Source organism: Scylla paramamosain, chromosome 8, assembly GCF_035594125.1.
Source record: "Scylla paramamosain isolate STU-SP2022 chromosome 8, ASM3559412v1, whole genome shotgun sequence".
Lineage (NCBI taxonomy): Eukaryota > Metazoa > Arthropoda > Malacostraca > Decapoda > Portunidae > Scylla > Scylla paramamosain.
Genome location: NC_087158.1, coordinates 30,569,540 through 30,584,539, shown reverse-complemented (window position 1 = coordinate 30,584,539; position 15,000 = coordinate 30,569,540). Strand labels below are relative to the sequence as shown.

The window sequence follows — 15,000 nt, the reverse complement described above, 5'->3', positions numbered from 1 at the left end:
AGACCTCACCCATTTTTATCGAGTCCCAACCAGAAAAAAAAAAAAAGAGCCGAAAAAAAATATATATCGTGTATCTGAAGTCTAGGATGGAACAGAGAGAGCTGGATGGAAGGGAAGGGTGGGAGAGGGGGAGGAGGAGGGATGGGGAGAGGATATGGTGGTGGTGGTGAGAGGGGAGAGTGAGAGAGGGAGGGAGACGAGGGGAATGAGGCGCGGCAGTTTTATCTTGACTTGTCGGTGAATGTGAGTGAGAGGGAAGACCCCTCGGGAAAAATACCGCGGACGGATTAGAAAAAAGGACATATTAGTAAAGAGGGAAATGCTGACTTTTCTTTTCTTTCTTTTTCTTTTTGGTAAGCGCACATGTGTTTGAGGCGGTGGTGGGAGGCAGAGGTAATGCTGAAGAGACAAGAACCGGTACACACCTGATGACAATGAACAAAAATAACATGATAATAAAGACACGAGAATAACAGAGAGAAAAAAATAAATAAAAAGACAGATGCAACCTTGACAAAAATATGAAAAAAATGGACGGTAATGGCGAAGGTACGAGAACCGATAAGCCTGATGACGAATGAAGGGAAATAATACGATAATAAATGGGAGAGAATAACAGGAGCGCTAAAAAAAATAGCTCAGAAATGTTGAAAAATATGAAAAAAAGGCCAAACTAGCGACAACAAGGACGACAGATGACACGAACGACTGACTCACGCACAACACTAACAAGCACAACAGCCAACAGTCATCAGCTACACACACACACACACACACACACACACATACACACAGGGGGAGATAGGCAGACGGAGAGACAAAGCGGGAGATAGACAGGCTGACAGATAGACACAAAAGTCCCTACATTTACACACACACACACACACACACACACACACGGAGATGATTTTTTACACAATGTTCACAAGGAAAGTCTTTCAGATTTCCCCCCAAAAAACACAAGAATTTAAGGGAAATTTAGTCCTATAAGTGTGTGTGTGTGTGTGTGTGTGTGTGTGTGTGTGTGTGTGTGTGTGTGTGTGTGTGAATCTGTGTGTGATCATGCATATACGTACGTGTATGGGGGGTGCGGTGCGTGACGTGGACGTGTGTGTGTGTACGTGTGTGCGTCAAGGCGTGTATGTGTGTGCGCGTGTGTGCACCGCTGTGGACGTGAGCCCCGCGCCCCTCGTTACTTCCCCCGCCTGGAATTGAATCCAAATTGCATTTTAAGTGAAAATCTGAAGCTAACGAACCGGCGACCGCTCTCTGTGTGTGTGTGTGTGTGTGTGTGTGTGTGTGTGTGTGTGTGTGTGGGGAGACGTCTGTCTGTCTATCTGTCCCATATTATTTCCCTTTCTCTGTCTGTCTATCTATCTACCTGTCTATCTTCCTTTCTCAGTCTGTTTGTTTGCTTGTCTTATTCTGTTTCTCTATTTTCCCACTTGATTTTGTTAACATTTACAATCCAAAGCCTTAAATGAGGGAGCTGGTTCGTGAAAATGGGAGAACGTGTGTGTGTGTGTGTGTGTGTGTGTGTGTGTGTGTGTGTGTGTGTGTGTGTTTGTGTGTGTGTAGGGGCCATCAAAAAAAAAAGTGAGACCTATGAATCCCTATCGTTCTCCCCTCCTTCCATCACCACACACACACACACACACACACACACACACACACACACACACACACACACACACACACACACACACACACACACACACACACACACACACACACACACACACACAGCGCCACATCCACTTTAAACTCCACTTTTCCAAAACACAATTCCTTAACCTCCTCCTCCTTCTTCTCCTCCTCCTCCTCCTCCTTCTCCCCCTCTTTCTTCTTGTCCTTTCCCCATCACTGACTTAAAAAAAAAAAAGCCTATTAATTAGACAAGTAAATTTGGTTTCCTCTCGCCTTGGTGACATTACAGGTCAAGTCTGGTGAGGGAGAGAACACCTGCCTTCCTCCTCCCCCTTTTTTGGAGGAGGAGGAGGAGGAGGAGGAGGAGGAGGAGGAGGAGGAGGAGGAGAAGCTGCACGGGTGGAAGAACAAGAATGACTATAAGAATGAAAGGGAAGGAGAGGGAAGAGGTGTTTGAGGATTTTTAAAGGAGGGGGAAAGAGTTAGAGGAGGGAGGAGGAGGAGGAGGAGGAGGAGGAGGAGGAAAAGCTGCACCGGCACGTAGCTCATCATAATGAAATTAATGAGTGGTGAGTTTTACTGCTGAGAGAGAGAGAGAGAGAGAGAGAGAGAGAGAGAGAGAGAGAGAGAGAGAGAGAGAGAGAGAGAGAGAGAGAGAGAGAGAGAGAGAGAGAGAGAGAGAGAGAGAGAGAGAGAGAGAGAGAGAGAATACCACACTCAGACAGATATATACGTAGACAAATTAACAAACAGACAGAGACAGAGGGAAAGAGAGAGAGAGAATAAAAGATACACACACACACACACACACACACACACACACACACACACACACACACACACACACAACTTGATGAAGTCTGCCTTTCTTTTATTTACTCTCGAGATCTGAGAAACTCTGACTTTCCAACCTTCCTCCAGGCGCTTATACCATGGAGTTGTTATTATTACTATTATTATTATCATTATTATTATTATTGTTATTATTATTATTATTATTACTATTATTATTATTCCAGTAGTAGTAGTAGTAGTAGTAGTTCATAATTACATGCAATAATACTTCCACCACGACCACTACTACTACTACTACTACTACTACTACTACTACTACTACTACTACTACTACTGCTTCTACCACTACTACTACTACTACTACTACTACTACTACTACTACTACTACTACTACTACTACTACTACTACTACTACTACTACTACTACTACTGCTTCTACCACTACTACTACTACTACTATTACTGCTGCTGTGTCTGCTACTCAAATAATAATAATAATAATAATAATAATAATAATAATAATAATAATAATAATAATAATAATAACAATAATAAATTTATAATAGTGATAATACTGATAATCATAATAATAACGTGGCGGGTATATAAGCGCGTTGGTAGTAGTGATGATGGTGGTGGTGGTGGTGGTGGTGTTGTTGGTGATGGTGGTGATGGTGGCGGTGGTGGTGATGGTACTCAAGGCTCTCACGGGAGGAGTGAGAGGGTGTGAGGAGATCCTGATGAGAGACAAAGGCTGGGAGAGGACGAGGACGACTCTCTGAGGACAGCCAAACCCCGAGGCGCCCTGCAGCTGGGGTGGAAGAGATGGAGGAGGAGGAGGAGGAGGAGGAGGAGGAGGAGGAGGAGGAGGAGGAGGTGAAACATGCTAAAATAAGCTTACTTCCTTTCAATTCCTTTACAGCTGCCAACACCAAGTCTGCTAACCACACACACACACACACACACACACACACACACACACACACACACACACACACACACATTCACACACCTGGCCTTACCACCACCACCACCATCACCACCACCACCATCACCACCACCATCACCACCACCATCAGCACTCACGCCTTATCAATCACACTGACTGACCTCTCAATAAGTCCCACCACGGAGAAATGACTCCATCCACCAAGTCATCGATGGTGTGAACTGAACCTCTTACCTCCCCTCTCTTAACACCTCCCCCTCTCTCTCCCTCTCCCTCTCCCTCTTACCCCATCCCTTCCTTCCCTCTTTCACTATTATAATAATCATCACTGTGTAATAATCGACAAAAAAACCGCAGAGAGGAGGAGCTGTTATGAGTGCCTTGGGGCCAAACCCTTTCATGTGCGTTCGTCTGATCAGCTAACACGATGCTGCCTCATTCTGCCCCGCCCAGCTGACCGCCCTGTTCCCTTTCTCCCTCCCTTCCTTCCTCCCCTTCCCCCTCTCTTCCCTCCGTCACTCACTTCATTTCTCATGGTGAATTTTGCGTCTATGTTTAGGGTAGAGGCCAGTGGTTCCTTTCTCTCCGTAGCCGCGGGTCTTAGTGGGCATTGTGGCGTGCGGGAGGGAGAGGGGGAGGGTGTGAGGGAGGGAGAGTGGCAGTAAAGAGAGGCAAGGGGATGGATATGTCTCTTGATCAGTATACAGTCGCAGAGGGGAGGCATTGTTAAGTGGGAGAGGTGTGTGTGTGTGTGTGTGTGTGTGTGTGTGTGTGTGTGTGTGTGTGTGTGTGTGTGTGTGTGTGGGGCTAACTGAATGTAGGTAGGTTGGATGCATGCACGTACAGAAGTGGTAGGCGTGTGTGTGCATCCGTACGTGCATCAGCGGGTTGTGGGTGCGAGCGGGGGTCAGTGTGATGCTAGACAAGTGATGACACAGCACAGCAAAGGCCCGGATTTTGAAACGCTTTCCTCTCTCACCGCTACTATTTTTCAAGGCCAGAGAAATGATAAGCCCGGTCCTCAAGAGTGTTTCTCCTGTTAATGATATAGAAATCTTGTTAATCTGTCACTAGAAACCTAAAACAACCTTAAAAACCTGTGTCACTTCAACTAGAGCCTTTAGAATGTATAGTGAAGGTGCGGCGCAGAGGTGTTTCAGAATATGGACCACCGCACGAAGGCCAGATGGCAATAGGTGTTCCTGGTTGTGAGCTAAAATACAGTTCACCAGATTACATATTCGCACACTCTCTCTCTTTCTTTACCCTTAACTCGTTTGTTCTTTCTCGCTCTTCATTAACTCCTCTCCATTTCACCACTCCTTTTCTTGTCTTCGTTACTTTTCCCTTTTTCCTTCCCTTCATCACCCTTTTATCTTTCTCTCATCACCTTTAAGTCCTGTTCATTATCTGTTATCATCCACTCATCATTTCCTTCCCTTCATCATTGTTATCTTCCTTTCATCATCACTTATCCTCCCTTCATCATCCTTGTTTTCTTTTCATCACACGTTCTCATCATCATCTTTTCCTTCTATTCGTCAACTATTTCTTCACTCTTATTATCCTCTTCTTCTGTACTCTTCCCTTATTACTCTTTCTGCTTCTCGTACTCCTCCTCCTACAACTTCTCCCTCTAAGTCTAAAGGTATGTGAGTTGGAAGATGTGGAGGAGAAAAAGAGAACGAGGAAGGTATGAGGAGGACAACGAGAGATACAAGAGGCTGAGAGGAAAGAACAAGATCTCATTATCTCGTAGACTAACAAGGTAAACACTCATTGTCTCATCTTACCTCCCCACGAGTGCAGGTGAGGGGCACTTGCAGGTGAGGCCTGAAGGATCCAAAAGGAGGGACGCGGAGGCTCCTGGCGGTACAGCCTAGCCCCTTAGCAATAAAAGGGGAAGACAAGGGCTCTCTCTCGGCTCTCTAGGGACTCTCTGAACTCAACCGGAGGCGCTGTTGAGAAGAAAAAGAACCACAGGTTAGGATAAGAAATGGTACAGGTGACTCATTATACATAATCAAGGAGCACAAAGGAAGACAAAGGAAGAACAAAGAGTAGTGGTATGGATGTTGGCTTCTTATGAGGCTATTTGTGAAAAGGTATGTTGTTATTTAATTTGAAGTTACGAATGTAGGACAGTAAAGATGAAGACCATGACTCTCTCTCTCTCTCTCTCTCTCTCTCTCTCTCTCTCTCTCTCTCTCTCTCTCTCTCTATTTCATTCCTTCACAATCAATAGCTGTCCGTCTTCTCTCTCTCTCTCTCTCTCTCTCTCTCTCTCTCTCTCTCTCTCTCTCTCTCTCTCTCTCTCTCTCTCTCTCTCTCTCTCTCTTCCTTACCTCCGTATCTTCATTTCCTCCTTCCTCTCTTCGTTCTTCTCACTCTTGTTTACTCTCATCACGTTTCTCAATCTTTCTTTCCACCTTGTATCAATCTCTTTATTCTCCTCGTCGCTTCTTCCATGCCCTCCTGCACACAAAACGCTCTCTCTCTCTCTCTCTCTCTCTCTCTCTCTCTCTCTCTCTCTCTCTCTCTCTCTCTCTCTCTCTCTCTCTCTCTCATGTGAGTTTTCTCTCGACCCGAATCTCCCAGGAAACTCAGTTGATACAGAGTTGAAATATGTCAATAACTACATGAGGTGATCGGGCAACGAGGCGAGGGAGGGTATAGTTCCTGGGAGCAAGACTGATGCCCTTCACTTCCTAATCCTTCCCTTCCTCCTCCCCAGCATTCCTCAACACAAGGCTGCCGCGAGGAATGAAAGAACGAGCGCATTGAAGTGGCCGTCAATGAACAAGAAGGGCGAGGAAGAAAAAAATAGACAAAAAAAAAAACGAGTAGATAAATAATTCTTCATTAGCCGTGAAGCAATTTCTTTTAATCACATAGTCACTTAATTAGCAGCGATAGCCATGACCGCCGCCGGGAGACCCCATTATGTGTTTACTAATTACGCGGCCAAAGTAAACTCGACCAATCAGGCGTGAAATCGCTCTCTGTCAACAACGCTTTCACGCTGATTGGTTGACGCCTTGCCACGCCCCGCCCCCTTCATCACCGGCGGACCAATGAGGGGCGGCGGACGGATCAATGCCTGGAGAGCCTGATGGATACACTCCCGCACCCCAATACCCCGCCAGTCACAAATATGGATCTTACAATTACCGCGACCATCAACAAACTTCAAGGAACAGCCGTCCACACCCGCGGGACTGGCAGCACACTTCAGATAAATGCGCCTAGGCGTGGCGGTGGTGGTGGTGGCGGCGGTGATGGTGGTGGCACTGAGGAGAGGAAAGGAAAGGCGGGAAGGGGAATGTGCTACCCTCTCTCTCTCTCTCTCTCTCTCTCTCTCTCTCTCTCTCTCTCTCTCTCGGGTAAGAATGTCTGGTGCTCAGCTCCGCCACGTCTGTTTCTGACGAAGACGAAGGGCGTTACGGGAGAGGGAGGGTGGTATGGGGGTCTCTCTCTCTCTCTCTCTCTCTCTCTCTCTCTCTCTCTCTCTCTCTCTCTCTCTCTCCGTGTCTTCCCTTTCTCATCTTTTCATATCTTTTCTTGTTTTCTCTAATTTGTTTCTCAATATTATCATTTTTATTGATTTTTCTTCTGTTTCGTCTGTAATAATTTCATATCTTCGTTTTTTTTTTCTCTCTCGTTAATATTTTGTCTTATTTTGTACCTTTATCCCAAGTATACGCATTGTCTGTCATTGTCATGCATTTTCCTTATTTGTGTATTATTAAATCATGTTTCCTTCCTTTCTTCCTCCATTTTTTCCTTCTTTCTTCCTCTCCCACATTCCTTTGTCTCTCAGATTCCCTCCCTGACGCTCTTGTAATGCACTTTTTTTATTTGTTCTCTTCCTTTTCTTTTTTCTTTATTCAGTTACATTTTGTTTACTCATGGGTTGCTTTCTGTACGTCTTATTACGTTCTTCTCCCATAAATACTCTCTCTCTCTCTCTCTCTCTCTCTCTCTCTCTCTCTCTCTCTCTCTCTCTCTCTCTCTCTCTCTCACACACACACACACACACACACACACACACACACACACACACACTTTCTCTAATCTCCACTGCAAGGCTATAATCTGAAAAGTTGTGAGGTTGTGATTGTGGAAGCAGTCACCGCCAGCCATCTCCGAGGCATGCATGGCCTTCCTCCCTCCCTCCCTTCCTCCTTCCCTTCCCTCCCTCTCTCCTTCCCCTCCCTTTTCCTAGCACGGCGGGTATTTGCGAAACGCAGACTCGATATGAAGTTTTAAAGATATTCTCTCTCTCTCTCTCTCTCTCTCTCTCTCTCTCTCTCTCTCTCTCTCTCTCTCTCTCTCTCTCTCTCTCTCTCTCCCGGTTGGTATATCATAAAACTTTTTACTTTTTCATTTTTTTCTGAGTTGGGGAGAGTAGGGGATGGGGAGTGGTGAGGAGGAGGAGGTGTTCTGGAGGAGTTACTCGCTTGAAGGCACAGACACCCCCATTAGGAGGGAAAAAGAGGGAGGGGTAGGGGGAGGATGGAAGGGGGAGAGGGAGGAAAGGAGTGGATGGAGAGAAGGAAGAAATAGAAACAAGGGGGAGACAATGACAGAGGAGAAAGGATTAAAAAGAAATATGAGAGAGAGAGAGAGAGAGAGAGAGAGAGAGAGAGAGAGAGAGAGAGAGAGAGAGAGAGAGAGAGAGAGAGAGAGAGAGAGAGAGAGAGGGAAAAATGACAGAAACGCGCTGAATGCTCGCGATGGTGAGGGAAAATGGACAAAGGAAGAGAGACGCAAAGGAAATGGTAGATAAAAACGGTGGAGGAATGTGTATCTATCCATCTGTCTGTCTGTCTGTCTGTCTGTCTGTCTGTCTGTCTGTCTGTTTACATTGCCATTTACTCTTCAATTCTTCATCTCTATCTTACTCTATCTATACACGAGTTTATTAATATATGTTTGCCTGTCAACTGATCTATTTATTTGTCTATTTGTATATGCCTATATGTGTGTGTGTGTGTGTGTGTGTGTGTGTGTGTGTGTGTGAGAGTTTGCATGTCTGAATAGGCACATAACTCATATTATGTAAGTGTGCACGTATCTCTGTATGCATCCTCGTAAGTCACAAGGCTTGATCAACAAAGAATTTCAAATAAAGTTACATTTGTCCACGTGCGTGTTATTCTCTGCCTTGCCTCTCTTGCCTTGCACTCTGCCTCAGTTACAGAAAAGTAAAGGATTGAGATTTAAGGTTTCAACGCGGGAGTAACACCTTGCCCTCTGCACCACCACGTCTCACGCCACACACACGATACTACCACACCCAAGCCGCCCTCTGCTTTCCTGCCCTTCTTTTCACTCCTTCCCAGCCACTCCTCTAGCCACCCCGTGAAGCTGAGAAGAATTATACCTCTCTCTCTCTTTCCCCGACCTTAAGTCTTACTAATCTCCACAAGCGTATTATGTGGTCACCAAATCTCCATCACTAAGCCGCAATGAGCCTTTAGTAAGCCTCCCCGAACTGTGCCAACGTCATCCTCTCTCTCTCTCTCTCTCTCTCTCTCTCTCTCTCTCTCTCTCTCTCTCTCTCTCTCTCTCTCTCTCTCTCTCAGACACACACACACACACATACACACACGCCAAACAAAATAGTAATTAAAGTTTTCAGCCAACAGGATGCACATGTACGTAGAGTAGTACGCGCCCGTCCGCGCGCACACACACACACACACACACACACACACACACACACACACACACACACACACACACACACACACACACACACAAGACGATGATGATGAAGACAAAAAGGACGCCAGCAACGACGACCACGACGACCACGATAACCACGAACAAAACCCACGTCACAGTTGGAAGACAACGACTGTACACTGTTGTTAGCCACCTTTCTGTACCCAAACCGCCCCTATCCCCCCAACTTCGCCCCCCGTAAACTGCCCCCCACTTTGTACCTTCACTTCCTCCCCCTAACTCCCCTTTCCCCTTCCCAACCTTTCACCCTCCCCATCTCCCATCCCCCCTCCTTACCTCTCCTTTCCCGTTTCCCCCTCCCCATCTCCCATCTCCCATCTCCCTTTCCCCCCTCCCCACTTCCCCTTTCACTGCTATAGAGGGCAGATTCAATAAAGAGAATTTTTTTTATCAAAGGATCCAGTTATCCAATGAAAAATGGCTGCCGGTATTTTATTTTCAAAGCGTCAGAGTTGGTGGACACAAAAACAAAATAAAAGTATTGAACTCGCGACGTTCCCTTCAACCTGAAATCTGTCACTGTTTTGTAGCGTGTGTGTGTGTGTGTGTGTGTGTGTGTGTGTGTGTGTGTGTGTGTGTGTGTGTGTGTGTGTGTGTGTGTGTGTGTGTGTGTGTGTGTGTGTGTGTGTGTGTGTGTGTGTGTGAAGGGTTTTTAGTTAGTTCCCTTTATTCCTTCTGTTAACTACCTCTACTCTCTCTCTCTCTCTCTCTCTCTCTCTCTCTCTCTCTCTCTCTCTCTCTCTCTCTCTCTCTCTCTCTAACTAACCTTATCCCTCTTCCTGTATTTTCTTTTTTTCTTTTTACTCATTTTTACCATTTATAATTAAGGGCCAGGAACTCAAAAACAATGACATCCATGTTTCTCGCTACGATTTCACAATACTTTAACGCAAACACAACGTTTAAAATCCATCCCCAACATATGTAGCTTCCTATTCTATTTTTAACTCTTTTCAGCATTAGCCTCAACTTTTTATAGGCGTATATCTCTTCTTGTGTGTGTGTGTGTGTGTGTGTGTGTGTGTGTGTGTGTGTGTGCTGAGTTGGTGGGGTGTGTAGGGATGGGAGTAAAGATTATTGCCGGTATTGTAGAGGGAATGTGGAAAAGGAAAGACAGAGGATTAGTTCTTTAAGAGGTACAAGTGAGCGACGCAGACGTAGCGGGGTACATGTCAGGTATAGATGTAAGAGAAAAGGCTAATGGAGACTAGAATGTGCAAAAAGATCGTGGATATGACTTCTTTAATAAGTATATGTAAGAAGAGAAGAGGGCAAAGTGGAGTACGTGTCGGGTATAGATGGAAGAGAGAAGCCGAGAGGTGGCGAGAAAGTGAAAAAAAAAAAAAAAAAAAAAAAATACCGTGGAAAATGTGGAGATGCCTGAGTGGCGGGAGTGTAAAGATGAGAGTAAGGGATGCATGACAGATGACGGAGGCTGAGTGACGCTACACTGGAGACGTGAGGTGAGAACAAAGATGAGGAATGAGAGAGAGAGAGAGAGAGAGAGAGAGAGAGAGAGAGAGAGAGAGAGAGAGAGAGAGAGAGAGAGAGAGAGAGAGAGAGAGAATCACGGCAGCTGAAGATGATGATGAGAAAGGTTTTTAAAAGAGGAGAATGAGTAGGAGGAGGAGCAGGTGTTACGGTGCACAAGGAGACGCCATTCGTTTCATCCCGAGGCGATAGTTTCCGTTTCAGCCCCGTTTCGGCAGCCTCAGGTTTCCGTGAGGGCGGTCGGAGGGGCGGCGAGGAAATTAAAACTAAACACAGTGGAAACAACGGCGAGGCTGGCGGTGACAGGCCGGTATTGACGCCGCCCCAGACCCCGCTACCTACCCACCCTGCCTTCGCCCACCCGCCCGCTAGTCCTCCCGTCTACCCACCCGCCCCCCCACCCGTCCGCCTGCCTGCCTGCCTGCCTGCACACACACACACACACACACACACACACACACACACACACACACTACCTCACGTACGTATATATATGTACCGTGACTAAGATTAAATGGTACACACACATTCGTACACTTATAAACACACACACACACACACACACACACACACACACACACACACACACGGAACAAAGATAGTAGCAGTGGCAATTTCCTTCGCAGTGTACTTCATGAACGCGCGTGCACACACACACACACACACACACACACACACACACACACACACACACACACACACACACACTATACACTACACACACACTATACTATCATAAAACTGTCAACATATCTCAGTAAGCAATGAACAAAACTACAGTTAGCATGAAAGAAACGGGAAGAATAATAAGAATAATGTTAAAAATATAAAGCAACTGATCTCTCTCTCTCTCTCTCTCTCTCTCTCTCTCTCTCTCTCTCTCTCTCTCTCTCTCTCTCTCTCTCTCTCTCTCTCTCTCTCTCTCTCTCTCTACTACCACTACTACTACTACTACCACCACCACTATTACAACAACAACAACAACAACAACAACAACAACAACAACAACAACAACTACTATTACTACTACTACTACTACTACTACTACTACTACTACTACTACTACTATTACTACTATCACAATCACTACCACCACCACACAGAGAGAGAGAGAGAGAGAGAGAGAGAGAGAGAGAGAGAGAGAGAGAGAGAGAGAGAGAGAGAGAGAGAGAAAGGGGTGGGGAAGAATAGCTCTGTCAAAAGCCTGGAATGTGCCCAGAATCATTTCAAATTTCAAAAAAGCGGAACAATATTGCTTAGTAATTATCGCCTCATCAATCTCGCTTCGCTTGTCTGCAAAATACTACAATCAATATTTACGGACGAAACAATGAGACACGGATCGTGAAAAGATACACTGCATTGTGTCGGCAAACATCAACACTGCCCAATCAACCCAAGGCGAGGTTAGACGCGCTGCTGAAAAAAGACGCCCAAATATTGTGCCATTCTAATCAGGAAATGTTGCAAATTATCATTAGTAATATTCGGAAAATTTCAGATAACTGGTGGACGTGTTCCTGCTCTTGAAAAAAAAAAAAAACAGAAAAGCTAAGATGACAGTTATCGTAAGGAAAAAAAAAATATACAGAAGTAGTAGATTTTTTTTTTTATCTCTCGTGTTTGATCCGTATGTATGAAAGACTGAGGAGATTTAAATTTTCTAAAAATCCAGGAAAGCTCAGAGTACAGTTATCTTAAACAATATCATATGTAAAAGCCATTTCTTTATAATTTGTTTTATCTTTATGAACGAAACATTGATGAAATTTGAAAATTCCCTCAACATTATCTAAGACTGAACTTGAATTGTCAGTATAGAAAACAGTGACGATACTAAAAGCATGAAACATAACTAAAGGTGCACCGGAACACTGGAACAATAATATGAATCTTTACACTGACAGTCACTACAACATCCGAAGCTTTGCTCTTCACCCGGTCCACTTCAGCACGGAGCTACACAAACATCAACTCAAGTCATATTTTCCTTCATTATTTTTCTCTCTCACGCATCCCTTCATTGTCTTGATTTACGTCACAAAACAACATAAATAAATGGATGCTTTCATGTGCAGACCTAGTTATTTTCTTATTTCCTAGCTGCACTCATCCTCAGAATTTCCGGCAAGTAGGTTTGGTTTAAATACAATGCAGTTTTTCGTCATGGAAGTCAAACAGCGCAACGCGAAGTTATCCTAATGCCACTTCTTTTTAATTCACAGAGTAAAAAGTAAGAGTGAAGAAGATCAGATCAAACTACATTGATAGTATGGAAATATGTGTGGAAACTCTCTCTCTCTCTCTCTCTCTCTCTCTCTCTCTCTCTCTCTCTCTCTCTCTCTCTCTCTCTCTCTCTCTCTCTCTCTCTCTCTCTCTCTCTCCCCTTCTCTTGTTATCCCTTCACCTCTTCTTTATTCTCTCTCTTTGTTCACTCTTTGTCTTCCGATATACGTGTCTCCTTTGTTCTCTCTCTCTCTCTCTCTCTCTCTCTCTCTCTCTCTCTCTCTCTCTCTCTCTCTCTCTCTCTCTCTCTCTCTCTCTCTCTCATTTGATTGCTACTTTTTCTTTCCACTTCCTTATTTCCTACTCTCGTTGCCTTTGTTGCATTCCGCCTCTTTAACTTAATTCCTCTCTCTCTCCCTTTATCTGTCTTTCTCTCTTTCTCCTTCCGTACCTCACATTCATCTCGAGCTACTTCGCTTTCTTTCTTTCTCTCTTCCTTTCCACGTGTAAGGATTATTATTACTATTATCATCATTATCACACTTGCTATTGTTGTTGGCATTTCTCTCTCTCTCTCTCTCTCTCTCTCTCTCTCTCTCTCTCTCTCTCTCTCTCTCTCTCTCTCTCTCTCTCTCTCTCTCTCTCTCTCTCTCTCTCTCACAGCTTGTTTATTATACACGTTACCTCCTCGTCTTCCACCTCCCTTTCTCCTTCCCTCCAAGCCTCCCTCCAACCTTCCTTCCCTCCAACCCTCCTTCCCTCCGACTCTCCCTCCCTTCCTCCTCCGCTCCCTTTACCTGCAGTGTTTGCTGATGGAGAGATTATGGTAGACTCTCACACCTAGTCTACCCTTGACAAATATCCTAATGTGAGGCAGGTAAAGGGGAGAAAGGGAGAGAGAGAGAGAGAGAGAGAGAGAGAGAGAGAGAGAGAGAGAGAGAGAGAGAGAGAGAGAGAGAGAGAGAGAGAGAGAGTGTGTGTGTGTGTGTGTGTGTGTGTGTGTGTGTGTGGAGGGCGGGGGGTGTTGAAGGGATTGACAGAAGCGTAAAGGAAGTGAACGAGGGCGAGGATGGAGCAATGCAGGAAAGTAAGGGATTGATGTAATAGGGGAGATGGAAAGAACAGAAGGACTTGCTTTGAGGGGGCATGTTTGAAGGAAGTGAGTGAGTGAAGCAGGAGAAGGGTAGGAGGAAAAAAAAAAAAGGGGGGAGAGAGGTAAAAAAGAATGGAGAAAGGAAGAAGTGAAGGAAAGAAGGAAGGAAAGAAGGAAGGAAGGAAGGAAGGAAGGAAAGAGGAGAGGAAACCGGGAAGGATGGAACGAGAAAAGGAAGGAGGATACGGAAAAAGGAAAGGGAGAAGGAAGGAAAAAATCAAACTAACTAGGAGAAAGAAATTAAGGAAATATACAAGGAAGAAAAGAAAGGAAAACTGAATACAGGAAGGCAAGAATGACGAAAGAGAGGAAAGAGAGAGAAAAAAAAAGAAGAAAGGATTTATTTACTAAGTGAGTTTACCGCTGACACAACTTGGAAGCAAGTAAGAGGCAAGGAAAGGAAAGAGCAGGTAGAGAAACAGTGATAATCAAGGTGAATGTGGAAACAGTAAACAAGGAAGTGAAAATTTGCTGATAAAAGAACAAAAGAGCGGAACATGAAGAGAAACAAGCATGAGAATTAAGAGAAAGCCGTCAAGAGAATAGGAAAAGAAAAAAAAACACGAAAGAAAGTTAAAAGAAATTTAAAAAAAACATTGAAACAGAGGAGGAGAAGGAGGAGGAGAGAAAAAAAAAGATAAAAAGAAACACAACAAATAAGAATGGAGAGCGGAATAAATAACGAAATAAACAAGAAACGAAACAGAGGAATGAAAACACACACGGCAAAAGAGAATGTACGCCAAAAAATTAAATAAAAATGAAACGAGAGAAGCGCAAAACCGGATCAGTGTGAAGAAATACGTTATGTAGGTTGTTTGTTTGATCTACGAGTACACTGGGGGAAGAAGTGAAAAAAAAATCGATGTATGTAGGTATGTGTGTGTGTGTCTGTGTGTGTGTGTGTGTGTGTGTGTGTGTGTGTGTGTGTGTGTGTGTGTGTGTGTGTGTGTGTGAGAGAGAGAGAGAGAGAGAGAGAGAGAGAGAG

General features: G+C 44.7%; 1 long non-coding RNA gene across 1 annotated transcript in view; it reads right to left on the bottom strand.

The window, feature by feature from the left end:
* LOC135102616 (uncharacterized) overlaps positions 1–15,000 on the bottom strand; it is an 83,336-nt gene that overhangs the window by 40,749 nt on the left and 27,587 nt on the right. The window contains exon 2 of the long non-coding RNA XR_010269707.1: positions 5,185–5,349. This is a non-coding gene — a long non-coding RNA (uncharacterized LOC135102616). The remainder of the gene's footprint in view (positions 1–5,184; positions 5,350–15,000) is intronic.